General features: G+C 41.4%; 1 protein-coding gene and 1 non-coding gene across 2 annotated transcripts in view; both read left to right on the top strand.

Annotated features, from left to right (window-relative positions):
- Window positions 1–16,986, top strand: part of JAZF1 (JAZF zinc finger 1) — a 321,045-nt gene that overhangs the window by 58,783 nt on the left and 245,276 nt on the right. The gene's annotated exons all lie outside the window — the stretch shown is intronic.
- Window positions 561–666, top strand: LOC123288367 (U6 spliceosomal RNA). Its single transcript, XR_006532043.1, has one exon. It is a non-coding gene; the product is annotated as a U6 spliceosomal RNA (small nuclear RNA).

The raw sequence follows: 16,986 nt of genomic DNA, 5'->3' as shown, positions 1-16,986 counted from the left end.
GCCTCTTTGTTCACAGGGCTGTTGGCTTCTGCTTCAGCTCCGTTTCTATCAGAAACAACTCAGAGGTCTGGAAGCTACACTGTGGTCATGTCTGAGGGAGCTTTTACTCCACAGGATTCTCCTGACCCACTTCATCAACATTTCCTTTATTTTTTACATGGGATCGTTTTGTTGCCATTGTTATTTTTCTGGTACTATTATCACCTAAGTGAAATTTGTGTCTAATGAATGCGCATCCCCATAGGAACTGATCCCCTTGTGATTTTTGAAGGACATGCTGCTCATAACTGTGTGTGTTTGTGTGTTTAAATCTCTCTAAGAAACTGAACTATAAGAACTAATTTTACAACCTCAAGTGACAGGGAAATATGTACAATATGCAATGATTGAATAAAATGTGAAAGATGCTAATATAGAGGATGTGAATTAATATTGGAGTAAAAGGACATTTGTCATAGAATACTATACCTGTCTCATTTTTACCTTAATTCCAGTTTACTAGAAACTTTTGAATAGAAATAGTTGAGTATGTTCAATTCTTGTTAAAGAACACCTTTTTCGTGCTTGTTTTGGCAGTATATATCCTAAAATTGGAATGATGCAGGGAAGATTAGCATGGCCCTGTGCAAGGATGACAGACAAATTTGTGAAGTGGTCCGTATTTTTATTTATCTTTATGAAAACTCAGAAAAATACTATTTTTTACTTTTCCAGCTGCGGTGGACCATATATTTTCTGAATCACTTGTTTTCTCCCTCCTTTCTTTCTTTCTTGGAAGTTTTTTGACTACTACACTGGCAATCATATAAAATGATCTTAGGTAAACCAGCATTCTGTCATTAATGGGAGTTTTGCCAGACTTTAATTTAATTGTATTGTGTCACTTGCCTTTTAAATAAATTAATTGTGAAAAATAATTTAGCAGCCTCCAAATTGTCAACTTCTCAGTGGCAGTTTGTGTCTGTCTATCTCTTCAAGTCAAGCATCTGCTTAAAAAATATGGATGATGATGTGGGAGTAAAACCATTGCTGTAGGAATGCAGTTTTGCAAAACTTGGCAGTTCCCATCAATAATTGAGTAGCATAAATTGTATTTACCTCTGTAGTGTCTAGACCAGAGAATTAGAACCATGAGTTTATAAAAATCCAGGTTGCTGTCTACACAAATAGAAAAGTATTTAAAAATTGTATTTTCAATGGGCTAATGATGAAGTTTTTAAAAAAGCATATGGTATTGAGCCAAGTGGGTAGCTATCTGGAGAAAGATGAAGTTGGTTCTATAACTCATACCATTAAAAATAAACTTCATCTTGGGCCTAGCCTGGTGGCATAGTGTTAAGTTCACATGCTCTGCTTCAGCAGCCCGGGGTTCACCGGTTTGGATCTTGGGCACAGACCTATGCACCACTTATCAAGCCATGCTGTAGCAGGTGTCCTACATGTAAAGTAGAGGAAGATGGGCACGGATATTAGCTCAGGGCCACTCTTCCTTAGCGAAAAAAAAAGACGAGGATTGGTGGCAGATGTTAGCTCAAGGCTAATCTTCCTCAAAAAGAAAAATTTAAAAAATAAATAAACTCCATCTTGAACAGTTCATTTTATATGTTGATCATTGTGATATTCAAAACAATTATGACAAAGAAAGGAGGGAGAAATCAGGAAGGCAATTCATAAAATGTCTGTTCTACTTCAATTGGAAAAAGTGAGAAATGATATTTTTAACAAGAATTTCAAAATTTGAGTATGTATTCATATCTGCTTAAAATAATAAAGGGCTAGAAGAAACATGGAAAAATTAAGGGTAAGAAACATGGGTAAAAGTAAGAAGGCCTTTTTAACTATAACTCAAAATTCAGAAACCATAAAAGAAAAAGATTGATACATTTGACTAAATTCAGATAAAAAATTTTACCTGGTGAAAAACACAATAAGCAAATTCAAAAGACAAAGGACAGTCAGGGAAAAAAATATTTGCAATGAACAAAGGGCTTATCTCTCTATATAAAGAGCTCCTACAAATGAATAAGAAAATGACTGGCAGACCAATAGAAAAACAGGCTAAGGACGTGAACACATTATTCATAGAACAAGAAGTACAGATAGTCTATAAACCTAAGATCTTCAGACTCGGGCATAATAAGAGAAAAGCAAATTTAAACTATCCTGAAGTGGCGCTCTTCACTTCATCACATTGGCAAAAATTCTAAAGTGTGACAATTATACATTGTTGGCCAGATGTGGAAAAATTGCCACTGTGCTTCTTGTGAGAGTACAGAATAGCACAACTTCGGAAGGCCAGTTTGGCAGTCTGTCAAGATTGCAAATGCAATTACGCTTTGACCCGGCGATTTGGGTCTGGTAATTTTTACCTGAAGGTACATCTGGCTACATATAAAGTGACGTATTATAGGAGGTTTTTCATTAGACCATTGTTGTTTTTTTTTTTAATTTAGTTTTTTATTGCGGTAACCATTGTTTGTAATAGAAAAGATTGGAAATGATTCAAATATCCATTAGTAGGAGACTGGTGAAATAAACTATGACTCAACCATACAGTTGGAAATGGTGCAGCATTTAAAAAGAACATGGAAACTCTTTGTGCAGTTTAGATCTCCAACTTATGTTATTAAATGAAAAAAGCAAGTGTAGATCAGAACATAATATGCAACCTGTAGAAAGGGGACAAAACATGAGCCTACATGCATATCTGCTTGTATCCGCATCAAGAAACATTGAAAGGATAAACAAACAAGAGAAACTCAATAAAAATTATTGCCTTTAATGGGTGGGTGGGGAACGAGGTAGACAGAAAAAGGGTGGGAGCAGCACTGTTTGCTGTATCCCCTGCTGTATGATTTCTATTTGTGAATCGTGTGAATTATTACCTATTCAAAACAAAAAATAAGTTATAGGTTTGTAAACTTGCATTTCCGTGGTAATTTAGCATATGTCCAAGGAAATATCTGCCCAGAGCTTTATCATCTCTTATTTGGACTCTTGGCTGCAGCCTCCAAAGTAGGTCTTGTTTTTGGTTTATCTAGAGCTATGCTGTCCAGTATGGAACCACTGGCCACATCTGGCTTTTGAGCACTTGAAACGTGGCTCATCCAAATTAAGATGTGCTGTAAATGTGCCGATTTAGAAGACTTAGTATGAGAAAAAAGAATGTAAACTATCTCATTTGTAACATTAAAAATATGGACTACATGTTTAATGATCATGGTTTGGATTTGAGGGTTAAAATCTATTATTAAATTAATTTCACTTATTTTTTCTCTTACCTTAAATGTGGCTACTAGAAAATTTAAAATTACATATGTGGTTTGGCCCTGTGGCTCGCCTTTTATTTGTTTTGTACAGCACTGATGTAGACTCCTGTCCACACTTGGCATGTCTTCCTGAATGACTTTCTTTTAAAAAAAAAGCTAAACATGGTTTAAAACCTTCTTTGACTCTTGGATGCCTATAGAGACCCTTTGTAATAGTCTCTGAGATGCTTCCTTTACTGGTTTTCCACCTCCCCCACATGTAAACATTGCTTCTCTTCACTCCCTGGACTGCAGGGCCCTTCATAAATGTGAGTCTGTGAACACGCTATCCTGTCTGCTTGCAATGTCCCTGAATCTCCATTTCTTCACCTTGAACATGCTAACCCATCTTATAAACCCAGTTCATATGGTCCCTTCTTTGATGAAACTTTCCCAGTTCCTCCGTGCTGTTTCCTTATAGCATTTGGTATACCTGTGTGTTTTCACACTTACCACCTAAGATCACACTTAACCTTTTCAAGATATTGTCTCCCCTGCCAGACTGTGAACTCCTCAGGGGCAGAACCCATTCTTTTTGGTATTCCCAGAACCTGAAACTGCCAGTAAATAAACTCCAGAAAGTCCCTAGGAGACTGAAGTTGGTTGTGTTTTGTTGAGAGCACACCATGCCCGGTTTGCCTGGCTGGTGCTTCTATTTGTCTGGTCTGTATATTCAAGCAAGCAGGCTCCAACCCCGTGGGTCTTCCCTTGGTTAAGAATGTTCTTTGGAATGTTCTAGCTTTAAACAGGCCAGCGTCCCTGCAGGCAGAAGATTGCAAACTGCAGAGACATCAGTAGTACCAAACCCACAGTGAGTCCTGGCCTTCAGGGCTGTGCTCAGCCTGGAGGGTGAAAGGTGTTCATGTTTAGTCAGAGAGCAGAAATCTCCAGGCTGGCCACTTGCCCATGTTTCCAGAAGGTAAAGGTGGCAGGTGGTTGCCAGAAGGTGAAAGCATAGGTGGAGGCTGGCCAGCCGCGAGAGGCTGCGAGCTGGAATAATGAAGTTCTCCACGGTCTTGTCAACGGGCTCTTTTGTCGGTGACTGTCCGTGTGTTGTTAAGATTCCCATTGTCCTTCTCTTCTGCTTGTGGGGACTTAAGCTTTTGCTGGAAAAGAGAAAAGAAGAGTAATATGCAGAATATCCAGGATCTGTGGAGCAAAGATACTTAGAAGGAAAAATTAGAATTTTGCAAGAAACTTCTCTCCTTAGCTACGTAACTAAAAGGGCTCATGTTTATGCCCAGATTTTAGAAGCTTCCTTACCATTGCTCACGATCCATGTACTTCTTATATGATGATTCTGATAGTTTCACTAGGCAAAGCTTCCTATGCAGCTCTCATAATCCATGAATGAAGAGCTCTTCTTTTTGCAGAACTTCAAGGGCTAGTAGTGTAGTAGAAAGTGCAGTGTCATCAAGGAGCTAGAAAAACTGGTCTGAACCCTGGATCGCCACTTAACCTCGTGTTGTGACCATAAGCAAGTTATGTCACCTTTCTAAGCTTCATTTTTCAGTAAAATGAGGTTATAAACACCTCCTGGGGTGTCAGCATTGCAAGAGGAGAATGAGTGCTGGTGCCTAACAGGGAGCCTGGCCCACAGTAGGTTTCGGTAAATAAGATTTATTGCTCCAATATGAATGTAGATTTTCTTTTGCAGCTGTCTGGCTTTGAATCAGCAAACGAGCACACCCGAGGCAGAAGGGGAGCGCGTCCTTTCATAATTGTGACGGACCGCAGTGATTGCTCAACAATGGCAGTCGGCAGTGACTGCTCCTCAGAGTCTCACCATTGTCTGAGGGAGGGAGGGGGCAGGTGGGTAAGGAGTCAGGACACAGGAGTTTGAGAACAGGCTTTGCCGTTCATTAGTCCCATGAGATTTCACTCTGCCTCCTTGATCCTGAGTCTCCTCGTTGGTAGAATGAAAATGTTGATCTTCTCCATCTCTAAAATGCTCTAGTTCTGTCTCCCTAAGGCGACAGAAGCAGGCCCCTGGCCGTGAGGCTGTGTTGTTTGTGGGGTAGCAGTTCACAGCCTCAGACTGAGAACCTGGAAACCACACAGCAAGGCTCTGCCACCTCTGAACAGCCCTGAACCGGAGGAGTGTCCCTCTTTCCCTCTGGGATTATGTTCCAAGGCCAAGGTCATCTTTCTGGGCTCCATTCCCCATGGTCTGCTCTCACCTTCTCCCAGGATCCACTTGGCTGCATTTCTGGTCTCACCAGAAATACTTACTTTTTCTGGGGTTGAGATCTATTCCTCATCATTCTTCTGACAAGAGAGGATGATCATTTTAGGAGGGAGATTATCAGGAGGCTTTTTTTTAAAGTAACTTTTGTGCTTAGTAAACATTTTTATGAACATTTTGCTTTTTCTTCGTCACTTGAGATCTGTGTGGTCCCATTTTCTGCCTCCCCATCTTATCTGACTGCTCACCTTGGGGAGCTCATCCTTCATTCTTTTTGAGATAGATGAACACAGTACTTTATATGCCTTATGACCAGATAATTGGAGCTGGCAGTAATCAAGATTTGGGGCTAATTATCATCAAAGGGTAATTTCATTGCTGCCCGTAATTGATCTTTTCTGAAACCCGCTATTGCGCTTCTTTTGTCACATGATTAAAAAAGGAAAAAAAGTGCTTTTGGCAATAAGCTTTTGAAAACAGGTTTCCTACATTCCGTTCTTTTTCAAACCAACTTTACAAATTTCAAGTGTGCCTTTATTAGTGTTGTGGTTTGCCTGCTTTATATTACGTATTCAAAATAAAAGAAAATTGAAACAGTTCATCATTGAAATGAATGTTACAAAATCAGCATCTGGTTTGAATAATGAGTTTTTTGGTCCAAGTTTTTGCTTCATTGAATGAAGCTAATAAAACTGCCCTTGATTGTTAGGTCAGTGAATTCTCCTTCACTGACTTTTGGTTCCTTTCTTTTTTTGAAGAAGAAGATTAACCCTGAGCTAACTGCTGCCAATCCTCCTCTTTTGCTGAGGAAGACTGGCCCTGAGCTAACATCTGTGCCCATCTTCCTCTACTTTATATGTGGGACACCTACCACAGCATGGCTTGACAAGCAGTGCCATGTCCGCACCCGGGATCTGAACCAGCGAACCCCGGGCAGCTGAAGTGGAACGTGCGCACTTCGCTGCACCACCAGGCTGGCCCCTTGTTTCCTTTCAGTTTCCAATTTGGAGGCCATGAAAGTTTCTTTCAGGAAGTTCTTTCCTAGAGGTATTTGTTTTAAGTACTCTCAGACAGCCACTTTTTGGTCATCAGCAGGGCAGAGGTGATGATGCCCCATGATCACAAAATTATAGATTTGGGACATTTGACGTATCTTGTCCACCAGTCAAGCTCTTGGAACAGAAGCATAGTGAAAAAAGAGCTCTAGAGTTGGAAAGATTGAAAATTAGATGTTGGTATAGCACCCTACTATCCACACAATTCAGGGTCAGGTGTATAGGTAACTGTCCCCAAGTCTTGTTTCTACCTTGAACTCAGATGCTTGCAGAAATAATAGTTGCACCTTGGTAGTGATAATACTACCTAGAGGGCACAAAGCTGTTCCACCACTCTTGCTGATAACACACGTGCACATGCGTGTAACATGGACACGCACCCCTCGGGAGTCTCTTGAAGGTAATTGCACTTTTTGCTACTAGGTTTTCTGATCCATAGATATCCATGCTTATATTTCCAAAGCACTTTCAGACTTATCCTTTGATTTGCTTTCAGAAAACCACTTTCAGATGGATAGGGTAGACTCTCTTACACCTCTTTTGCTAACTGAGGAAGCTCCTCAGAGAACGGCTGCGACTTACTCAAAGACATACAGCTGTCTTGTGGGAGGAAGGAATGATAATTTATAAAGGCCTAGTTTGACATTTTATCACAAAACCTGTATTGCATGTAAGGATCATCCTGTATTGCATGTTGTACTTGAATGAAAAGCTCAATGAATGAAGGAACAAATGAAGAAACAAACAAATAAAACAAAATCCTAACGAAGGAAAACCCTAAAGGGAAATATCTCTAATAGATCGTAAAAACATGGAAACAAGTGAGTTCTGTTTTTTACTTCTTTGCCTATAATCAGAATTTCCAAGGGGATAGGCAGGCCTGTAGTAGATGCACAAGAAATATTTATTGAATTTCATTGAATTAGTGTTACTTACCTAATAGAAAAATGACAGAATACCCTTTTATCTCTGAATACTTTGATACATGGATTGCTATCAAAGACAAAATAGGCTGAGATTGACTGTCAGTATCCTACTTTCTTCAACCGGGTGCGGTTGTCCACTGCAGTAGGGCCTTGGGAAGCTGGAGGCAAGAAAATCTGAGTGGTTCTCCATCTTGTCAAGTAGATCTCAAGCATTCCCTTCACTCTACTTTTTAAAAAAATTTATTACCAATTGTGTTTTCTACTGTGATCTTCTCCAGAATAAAGGGAAAACAGAAAACTCTGGGCATGGGGTTGATATGGGCTGCCAGACAAGGCTCACGGGGGAGAGCTCAGTGACTTCAGGTTAACTGAGATCTCAGGCAGCTCTGTGGCTGGGCACATGGCCGCGCACCATATCTGAATCTTTTAGGACATTTGGGGCAGAAAATATGTCGCTTTCTCACCTTCTTAACAGAACTCACCTTCTTTGAGAATCCTGGAATCCTTGCCTTATTAAATTCTTTTTAGCTTTCTAATTAGAATTCTTTGCAGTTGATTTTTTTCCTCTTGACCGTGCTTCTTTTTAAATTCTAACTCTTTAGGAGCCAAATGGATGTTTTCCTTTTTACTGCTTCATGTGTGTGATGTGCAAGTGTTCCTTAGACAGTCCCTCATAGACTTTGTAATTTAACCTTTGCAGCTTCTTTCTAGGTCCTTTCCTGAGAACTCCTGGTTGGGTTCTACTCTTTGAAGTTGACTTAGGCCATTTAAGATTCCCGGCCTCAAATTCCTGTCTCCTTTGGCTTGCCTGCTTCTTTCTTCACTTTTTGCCTCAGTTTGGCCCTCAGCAGACAAGGCAAGCTGCCACCCTCTATCTTCCCTATTTCTCATGGCTGATTCCTGAGCAGGGTTTTTGGCAGAGACAGAGTGATGAATGGAAAAAGTCGTGATTTATAACCAGTTGATGGGGTTTGAGTCCCAGTTCAGCCACTCACTATTTGCATTATCTAGGACAAGTTAGTTCATTTGTACACACCCTGGTTTCCTCGTGTATAAAATGAGTTAAGTGGTATCCATTTCACAGTGTTGTTGAGGATTAATTGAGATGGTATAATTGGAAGTGCTTTATCAAGTGTTCAATCTATTATCATTGCAGATGCTTTTTCATGGGGAGTGATTGATACACATAGAGAGGGTGCTTAGATTATTAGCAGATGAATTATGTAGGAAAGGTGGGATGTCAGAGTTGCCTGAATAAGGAAAGGGATAAGCCAGTCCCCATCAAGGCGCCTCATGGGACGATTAGATCAATGAGAGGCTGAGTAAGCGAATTTAGAGGAACAGAGAGAACTGGCAGGAAGAGGGAAGACAAAGAACGGGAGCTGGTTTGATTATGTAGAGAGATGAACTTGGAAACCAAGGGCATGGGCTCTCTTCCCACCAAAATGTAAGAAAAGGAGCATCGCGGGGAGGCTCCTAGTTTGAAACTGGGATGCTGATGCCCTCGGGGACTGAATGCATTTGGCATCACTGGAAAGGTAAACACGAAGAGAGGTTGGAAAGTTAATCCAACCAAGAAGTTAATTGGGCCTGTGTGCGACTGTGTCCACTAGGAAAAAGCAATGCTAAGAGCACAGTAACTGGCACAGAGTAAGTGCTGAATAAATATTTGTTGAATTCATAAATGGGTACAGTAAGGATGATGTAGAGAACCAGTTGCAGAATTGAGCTGTATTCTCAGGTTAACTATCACTCTGCCTTCTGAAAAAGCCTGTCCTCTGAAGAAGAGAGTCATTGCATCCAGCTAAGGGAACTGCTGTAACCTGGGGAGGGCGTTGTTCAGCCCCCACAGAGCTTGCGTTTTCCCGGCTCAGGGAAGCCAGATGTGCCTGGGTAAGATGCGGTATAAAAGCCTTTGGTCTTAGGTCTCTCGGTTTTAATTTGAAGGCCGCTCTAAGTTTAATAAATCATCCCTATGAAATTGTTTTAGTTCTATTTTAGGATCTGGAAAGTGGAGCTTTGTATGCGTTCTTTGACAGTAAACTCAGTTAGATGTGTGTATCCAATAATGGTAATGTTGACTGTGTGTATCTTTTCCTTTGAACCACTCTGGAATGGCATTTTGTTCTGATACTGTTGTAACCCGTGAGGTCATCATGTCCTTTATTCCTCCGTTGTTTGTGTACCTTGAGTTAGTCTATTTTACTTAATCTTGTGTCTCGTCTCTGCTGGTCTCCCGTGGTGGTCTCTGGCTTCGACTGCTGCAATGTAATTTTTGGCTTTCGGGGCCAATGGGGACACTGGATCCCTATGTTCCTGGCTGTTTCATGCTTCGTATCATGAAATGCATCCCCAGCTGAAGTTTCATCAATCTGAAGCCAGAAGCACAGCGACTGCAGGTACCAAGAACATTCTCCACTCTCCAAAGCACTTTTTCTTTACTCCAGGTCACCTGGCACAAAAATGAACACTGTGCCTGGCTGTATTCTCCGCAGGTGACTTGGCCCAGCCACTCTATGGTTTAGTCTTTGCATAGCATGGATGTGGTTTGTCAAATATACAGAAGTGCTTCAGGAGGCTGGTTGTAGAACTCTGCACATGGTGAGAAAGGCCTCAAGATACTTCACTCCGTAAGAGCTGGAAACTTACTCTTGTGGGAGGTTTGTGGGTTGGTTGGTATTTGAAGGACAAATTTAAAAGTACACCTGTAAACTGGGAGGTTTAGGTGACAGATTGTAGCTTGAGTCATTTGGAATTGCTTAAAGTTTAGACGCTTCTGCTGCAGTTACAAGTTTGTAGTCACTTTTGTTCCCTCTTCCTGAGATAAAGCAACTGGGCTATAATTTGAATAACTTTCCCTAACTCGAAACCTGTCAGCGACTGAGGAAGTCCTGTAACCCCTCAGGTTTCTTCAGTCCCAGTCCTGTGCTAGCCCGCTAGACCATGGGGCCTGGTGGAATATGGCAGTGTAAACATGTGAACCGATATTTCCTAAGCCAGTGGAATTTTATGTCTCTTGCTCCACAGAGTACAGTTTTCATAATGGTATGTATGGTGTTCTGAGCTGAAAGGAGTATTTATATGGAGCCTGTCAGAGGTATGCTTGGTATGAAAACCATAAGTGATTTGCCTCACTGGTTTGTTTAAAATTTTCAGGCATAATGCTATACTAACATAGCTTTTATTCACTGAATCTCCTTTACAGTTGGGGGAAAATGACCATGTGGTGAATGAAATAAATATACCGGACTTGACCCTCCTAGCAAGAAAGGCCTGTAGTGTTTATATTAAGAGGTGATCCTCTTCTCCTTATGCTCCTTCTTGCCTGGGTGTATAATGAGGCATTAACGTGTGTCAGATCTTTTGTCTCTCAAGAAGCTGGTGTTGTCTTGTAACTCTCGAGTTCTGTTTGTTGACATGATGACATGCCGTAATGGCGCATTGATGCACATGAAGCCAGGTGCGTGTCTCTGTGAGAGGTTGATGGAAGGAGTGGCTATTGGAACATTAACTCCAGGTTTCCCGACTTGTGTGTGTTGAAAATATCAAACCCAGTGTGGAGTCAAAAGCAAGTGAAAAAAAATCACTGCTCATCAGAAGAAAGCAATGTCATGTCAGCAATACTGGGGAATTTCTGTATTTGTAATGCTTTGGTCTGATATGGATTCATTCATTTTCTCTGGTTTCACTCTAATAAGTAAAGCATTTTGTACGCTGAAGTAAACTGTAAGACCCCATCCACAGTGAAGATTATTCCTGATTCCTGCTGAAACCTCCACATGGGCTTGGATTGCGTCCTAGCAGGATGGATCATGAGTGTGCCTGTGTGTCATCCTTAAAACAGTTTCCCATTCCATCTGATCCTTCCTGGGAACGCGCTGTTACTCCGGGAAGAGAGTCCAGATGCTAGATAACTTGGTTTTTCGGTTTGTTTTGTTTTTACTGAGGAAAAAAGCAGCCACGGTTGGTGAGGTTGCGAGGCAGTATTCTCATCTCATTAGTCACTTAGATAAAGTGAAAAATGAAAGCCTTTTCTCTAGAAACTTGGGTAATTCTTTCTGATTGCCTCTCCTCTTCCTCTTCTTGAGTGATGCAGTCTCAACTAATGATGTGAGAGGAACAAGTCAGGCTTGGTACGTCACTGACAAGCAAAATCTTACAATTAAGCTGATTAAGTCTTAAATCGGTCAGTTTTCCAACTTTGATGTTAGGGTCTTTAATAGGATATAATTTTGTAAGTTGCTTCTTTCTAAAGGGGCCGGAGCGGATGATGAAGGAAATCGACTTGTAAAACTCAAGGGTGAGCTCGGTAGGACTTCCTTGCTTTCACTGCTGCCTCTTCCCTGAATGGAGCAGTTTTTGTGGCTGGGCTCAGGTGTCCCAGGATGCCGCTTTATCCACTTGAAAACCCTTATGTGTTCAGCTCAATTAGATTAATTGCCTTCCTCACCAGGATTCACAATGCTTTGCAGTTTAACTGCAGTAACTAAATGTTCGTTTTGCAAGTAAACAGTATTATTATTGGCCTCTGAAGAGCTATGGTTTCTTTGGAACTCATAGAGAGGAGTTTTAAACAATCATTCTAGCTAAGGTGGACTATAGGTTAGCAAATTTGTCTTCCCGCTGAGTTTTCTACCGGCTGAGAGACATTGGCATTTAGAAGAGAGTTCTCACTCTGGATCATTTCTGTTTGGTGCCTCCCAAAGTAATTTCTGGTGTGTCATAATACACTGTACTATTTTCTGTATCTCCTGGAGTTAATAGAGTCTCTTACATACTTTTGGTTTCCAGATGGAGGTCATTGAGTTGAACCCCAGCTTTTGTCCATTGAGAGTTTACACCGAAATCCACCCCGGGTGAGACATGGTTGTATCATCAGGGCCCAGCAGAAGTCAAGGAGTGTCCTCTCCCCTGAGCTGCTTGGAAGTTAAGTGGTATTTGACACCCAGTAAAAGGAGATCTGTCACTCTCTGCGCTCTTAAGTGACCACACTTAATCTTTTAATCTCCCCTTGCCCCTCCCCCTATTCTTCTCCAAGGGAAGACAAAAATCCCAACTTGTGATTAAGGTAATCATTTGTAGGGTTAGACGTTGAGTGGATCTATGAACCGAATCCTTTCCAGAATCCTAGTGTTGTGGGAATTCTCTGTTCCCAACCTTTGTACTAAAATAGGGAAACAAAGGAGCAGTGGGGAACCAATTCAAGCAGGGCTCATTCAGGCCATATCTGGATTTTCAATATAGTAATGCTGGTGACACCATCCACATAGTGATCTGACTGTCACATTATTTAGTGGTTCCTTTCGCATTCCTTATGTCATGTGTTCCTGATATAACTGAGAGGTAAGGGCAGCTACCATTTAATCCTATTTATTTATTTAATAAATATTTATTCAGTGCCTACTTTGTGCCAGGCCCTGTTCTAGGTACTAGGTTGGGAACAAAACAATAAAAAAATTTCTGCTTTTGTGGAACTTATATGTTAACTGTGGGGAGACAGACCATAAATAAACGAAGTGAGTGAAATACAGGTTACGTGGGGCAGTGAAACTGCTATGGAGAAATGTAAGACAAGGAAAGGGGATAGGGAGTGTGTGCTGTGGGGGGAGTTTGGTCACAGTATTTAATAGGCTGGTTGGGGAACTGCCTTGGTGAGAAGACATTTGAGTAATGACCTGAAGGAGGTAAAAAGGTGACTATCTGGGAGAACACTATTTCAGGTGGAGGGAACAGCTAGAACAGTGGCCCTGAGGTGGGAACCTGCCTAGTATGTTTGAGGAACTGCAAGGAGGCCAGTGGGGCTGGAGTGAAAAAAGAAGAGGATAGTTGGAGATGAACTGGGGTATGTGCACATGTAGGCCAGAGCAAGGACTTTGGCATTTTATCTATGAGAGATGAAGAGCCATTGGGAGATTTGAGCAGAGGAGTGACGTGATGGATGGACACTATTAAGTATCACTCTGGCTGCTGTGTTCAGAATAGGGAAGCAAGGAGACTGATTAGGGGGCTATTGCAATAACCCAGGACAAAGATTATGGTCCTGGACCAGGGTGCTTGCCATGAAGATGGTGGTGTGAAGTTGTAGGGTTCTGGGTATATTTTAGAGATAGGGTCAACTGTTTGGGTTTAGGTCATGAGGGAAAGAAAGAAGTCAAGGGCGACTCTAAACTTTTTGACCTGAGCAGCTAGAAGGTTTTGATTATCATTAGCTGTGATAAGGGTGACTGGGAAGAGCAGGTTTTGAGGGCTGCAGGGAGATCTTGATCTCAGTTTGGGCCGTGTTAAGTTTGAGCTGCCTATTAGATCTCTGAACAATTATCTCCAGTGGGCAATTTTTGATATTCGAGTCTGGAATTCTGGGGAGAGGTCAGAACTGAGGATAGACATTTAGGAAGACTTGGGTTATAGATGGAATTGAAGCCCTAGACTGGATGAGATCTCCTCGGAGGTGAGAAGAGAGAATGGAGAAGAGGTCAAGAGTTGAATCCTGGGCACTGGGACAATAGGAACCTGAGAGAGTGGAGGAACCAGTAAAGGAGATGGAGAAGGAGCTGCCACTGAGGTGGGAGGAAAGCCAGGAGCGGGGTGAGCTGGAGGGGGGTGATGCATGGAGTCATGCATCGCTTAGTGATGGGGATACATTCTGAGAAATGCGTTATTAGGTGATTTCATTGTCATATGAACATTGTAGAGTGTACCTACACAAACCTAAGTGGTATAGCCTATTACATACCTAGGCTATATGGTATGACCGTTGCTCATAGGCTACAAACCTGCACAGCATGTTACTCTACTGAATACCTTGCCAGTTGTAACACAGTGGTAAGTATTTGTGTATCTAAACATATCTAAACATAGAAAAAGTACAATAAAAATATGATATAAAAGATAGAAAATGATACCCCTTTATAGGGCACTTACGTGAATGGAGCTTGCAGGACTGGAAGTTGCTCTGAGTGAGTCCGGGAGTAAGTGGTGGGTAAATGTGAAGGCCTAGGACATTACTGGGCACTCCTGTAGACTTTATAAACACTGCAAACTTAGGCTAGACTAAATTTATTTAAAAAATCTTTTTCTTCAATAGTAAATTAACCTTAGCTTACTGTAACATTTTTACTGTATAAACGTTTTAATTTTAAAAAAATTTTTGACTCTTATAATAATACAAACACATTATACAGTTGTACAAAAATATCTTCTTTCTTTATATCTTTATTCTATAAATTTTCTATTTTTAGACATTTAAAATTTTTATTTTTACTTTTTAAACTTTCTTGTTAAAAACTAAAACTCAGGGGTCGGCCCAGTGGCACAGCAGTTAAGTGTGCATGTTCTGCTTTGGCGGCCCGGGGTTTACTGGTTTGGATCCCGGGTGTGGACATGGCACCGCTTGGCAAGCCATGCTGTGGTAGACATCCCACATAGAAAGTAGAGGAAGATGGGCATGCATATTAGCTCAGGGCCAATCTTCCTCAGCAAAAAGAGGAGGATTGGCAGCAGTTAGCTCAGGGTTAATCTTCCTCAAAAAATAAATAAATAAACCTAAAACACAAACTCACATATTAGCCTAGGCCTACACAGGGTCAGGATCATCAATATTACTGTCTTCCAGCTCCACATCTTGTCCTAGGGGAAGGTCTTCAGGGGCAGTAATATGCATGGAGCTGTCATCTCCTGTGATAACAATGTCTTCTAGAATACCTCCTGAAGGACCTGCCTGAGGCTCTTCTTGAGGAGGTGTCACTCTTTTCAGAAATATGTCCATGGTGGTTTCCTTGGTTTGTTTCTGTTTTTCATAATAGATTTGCTTGTAAGCATATAATGCACCATGAACATTCTTCTCTGTTAATGAAAACCTTTCACTGTTGGGGTCCATGTTTTCAGACTTTTTAAGGAGCTTATTGAGGTCTTCGAAAGCTTCTGCTAAACCCTTCGCTGTGAATTTTCTTGGGGGTTCTTCTCCTTTTTCTTCTCCTGCAGTTTCCTTTTCTCTTACCTCTTCTTCAGCTATATGTTTCTATTCCAGTTCCAACAACTCCTCATTAGTCAATTCCTCAGGAACCACCTGTAAAATCTCCTCACCGTCATCCTCATCCACACTCGGGTTAAAGTTGTCTGCCATCTCAACCACAGCCTTGTTGATTTTTGTAACCTCTGCATCATTGACAAATCCTTTGAAGTCATGGATGAACCTCTTGAGTGTCTTCTTCCAGATGCCATCCATACACTCCTTGGTGACAACTTTCCAAGCCCAAGCAAGGCTCTTGATGCAATCATAGATGTAGTGATCTTTCCAGAATTGTTTCAGGGTTTTCCTCAGTTGCAGCAATAGCCAGGGCAAAGGTCCTCCTCAGGTAGTAAGCCTTAAAAGCTGCTATAACTCCTGGATCTATTGATTAGATCAAAGAGGTGGTGTCTGGAGGGAGAAACACCACTTTGATAGTGAGATGAAGATCACCAATAAAAGGAGGATGTTTGGAAGCATTATCAACAATAAGCAAAATCTTGAAAGGTATGTTATTCTCCAAACAGCCCTTCTCCATTTCACTGGCATAGCAATTCAGGAGGGCGTCTTGGAAGAGGAGCTGGGTCATCCATGACTTCTTATTGCTGCTGTAGTGCACTGGCAGTGTGTGCTTGTTGATATGCTTGAAGGCCCTGGGGTTCTCACTATGTCAGATCACAAGGGGTTTCAATTTGTAGCCTGCAATATTGTCCCCAAGCAAGACTGTTATCCTGTCTTTAGGAGGCTTGAAACCTGTTGTTGACTTGGCCTCCTTATGGATGAAAGTCCTTTCAGACATTTGTTTCCTGAATAGGGAGGTTTCATCCATATTGAATATCTGTTCTGGCAAGTAATTTTCCTTCACTGTCAGCTTATCTAGAGTTTCCAGAAATTCTTCAGCCATCTTCACGTCAGCACTCACAGATTCACCACTCACTTTCACATTATGCAATGAATAACGACTCTTGACTTGTTTAAACTGCTATGCGACAACGTTACAATAGCTACGACATCACTAGGTGATAAGAATTTTTCAGCTCCATTATAATCTTACGGAACCACCGTGGTAGATGCGGGCCATCGTTGACTGAAACATTGCTATGTGGTGCATGACTGCCATGTAGTTTCCCAAGGTCATGGTGATTAGAAGTAGTTGAGGGATCGCCTATCAGAATTAACCTAGAAATAGGAGTGATAATAATGGAAAAACTTTATATTCATTGAGCCCTACCATGTGCTGGGCACTGTTGACAAGCATTGTATTTGAAATATATCATTTAATTCGCACAAGAATCCTATGAGAAATAGGTACTGTTATTATCTCCATTTTTGTAGTTGAAACCCCAAGAGATAAAGACACTTGCCTGTGGTTACGATGCAGCGAGGGTTGGAGCTGGGATGGATTTGGACCCAGTCAGTCCAGCTCCAGCCGGGGCCCACAGCATTCTCCACTGTCCATCTCTTATCTCTCACTGCACTTTCCTATTTTACCCCATAGTAAGCTGTC

The sequence above is a fragment of the Equus asinus genome, chromosome 1 (genome assembly GCF_041296235.1).
Source record: "Equus asinus isolate D_3611 breed Donkey chromosome 1, EquAss-T2T_v2, whole genome shotgun sequence".
Lineage (NCBI taxonomy): Eukaryota > Metazoa > Chordata > Mammalia > Perissodactyla > Equidae > Equus > Equus asinus.
This window is presented reverse-complemented; position numbering and strand designations above follow the sequence as displayed.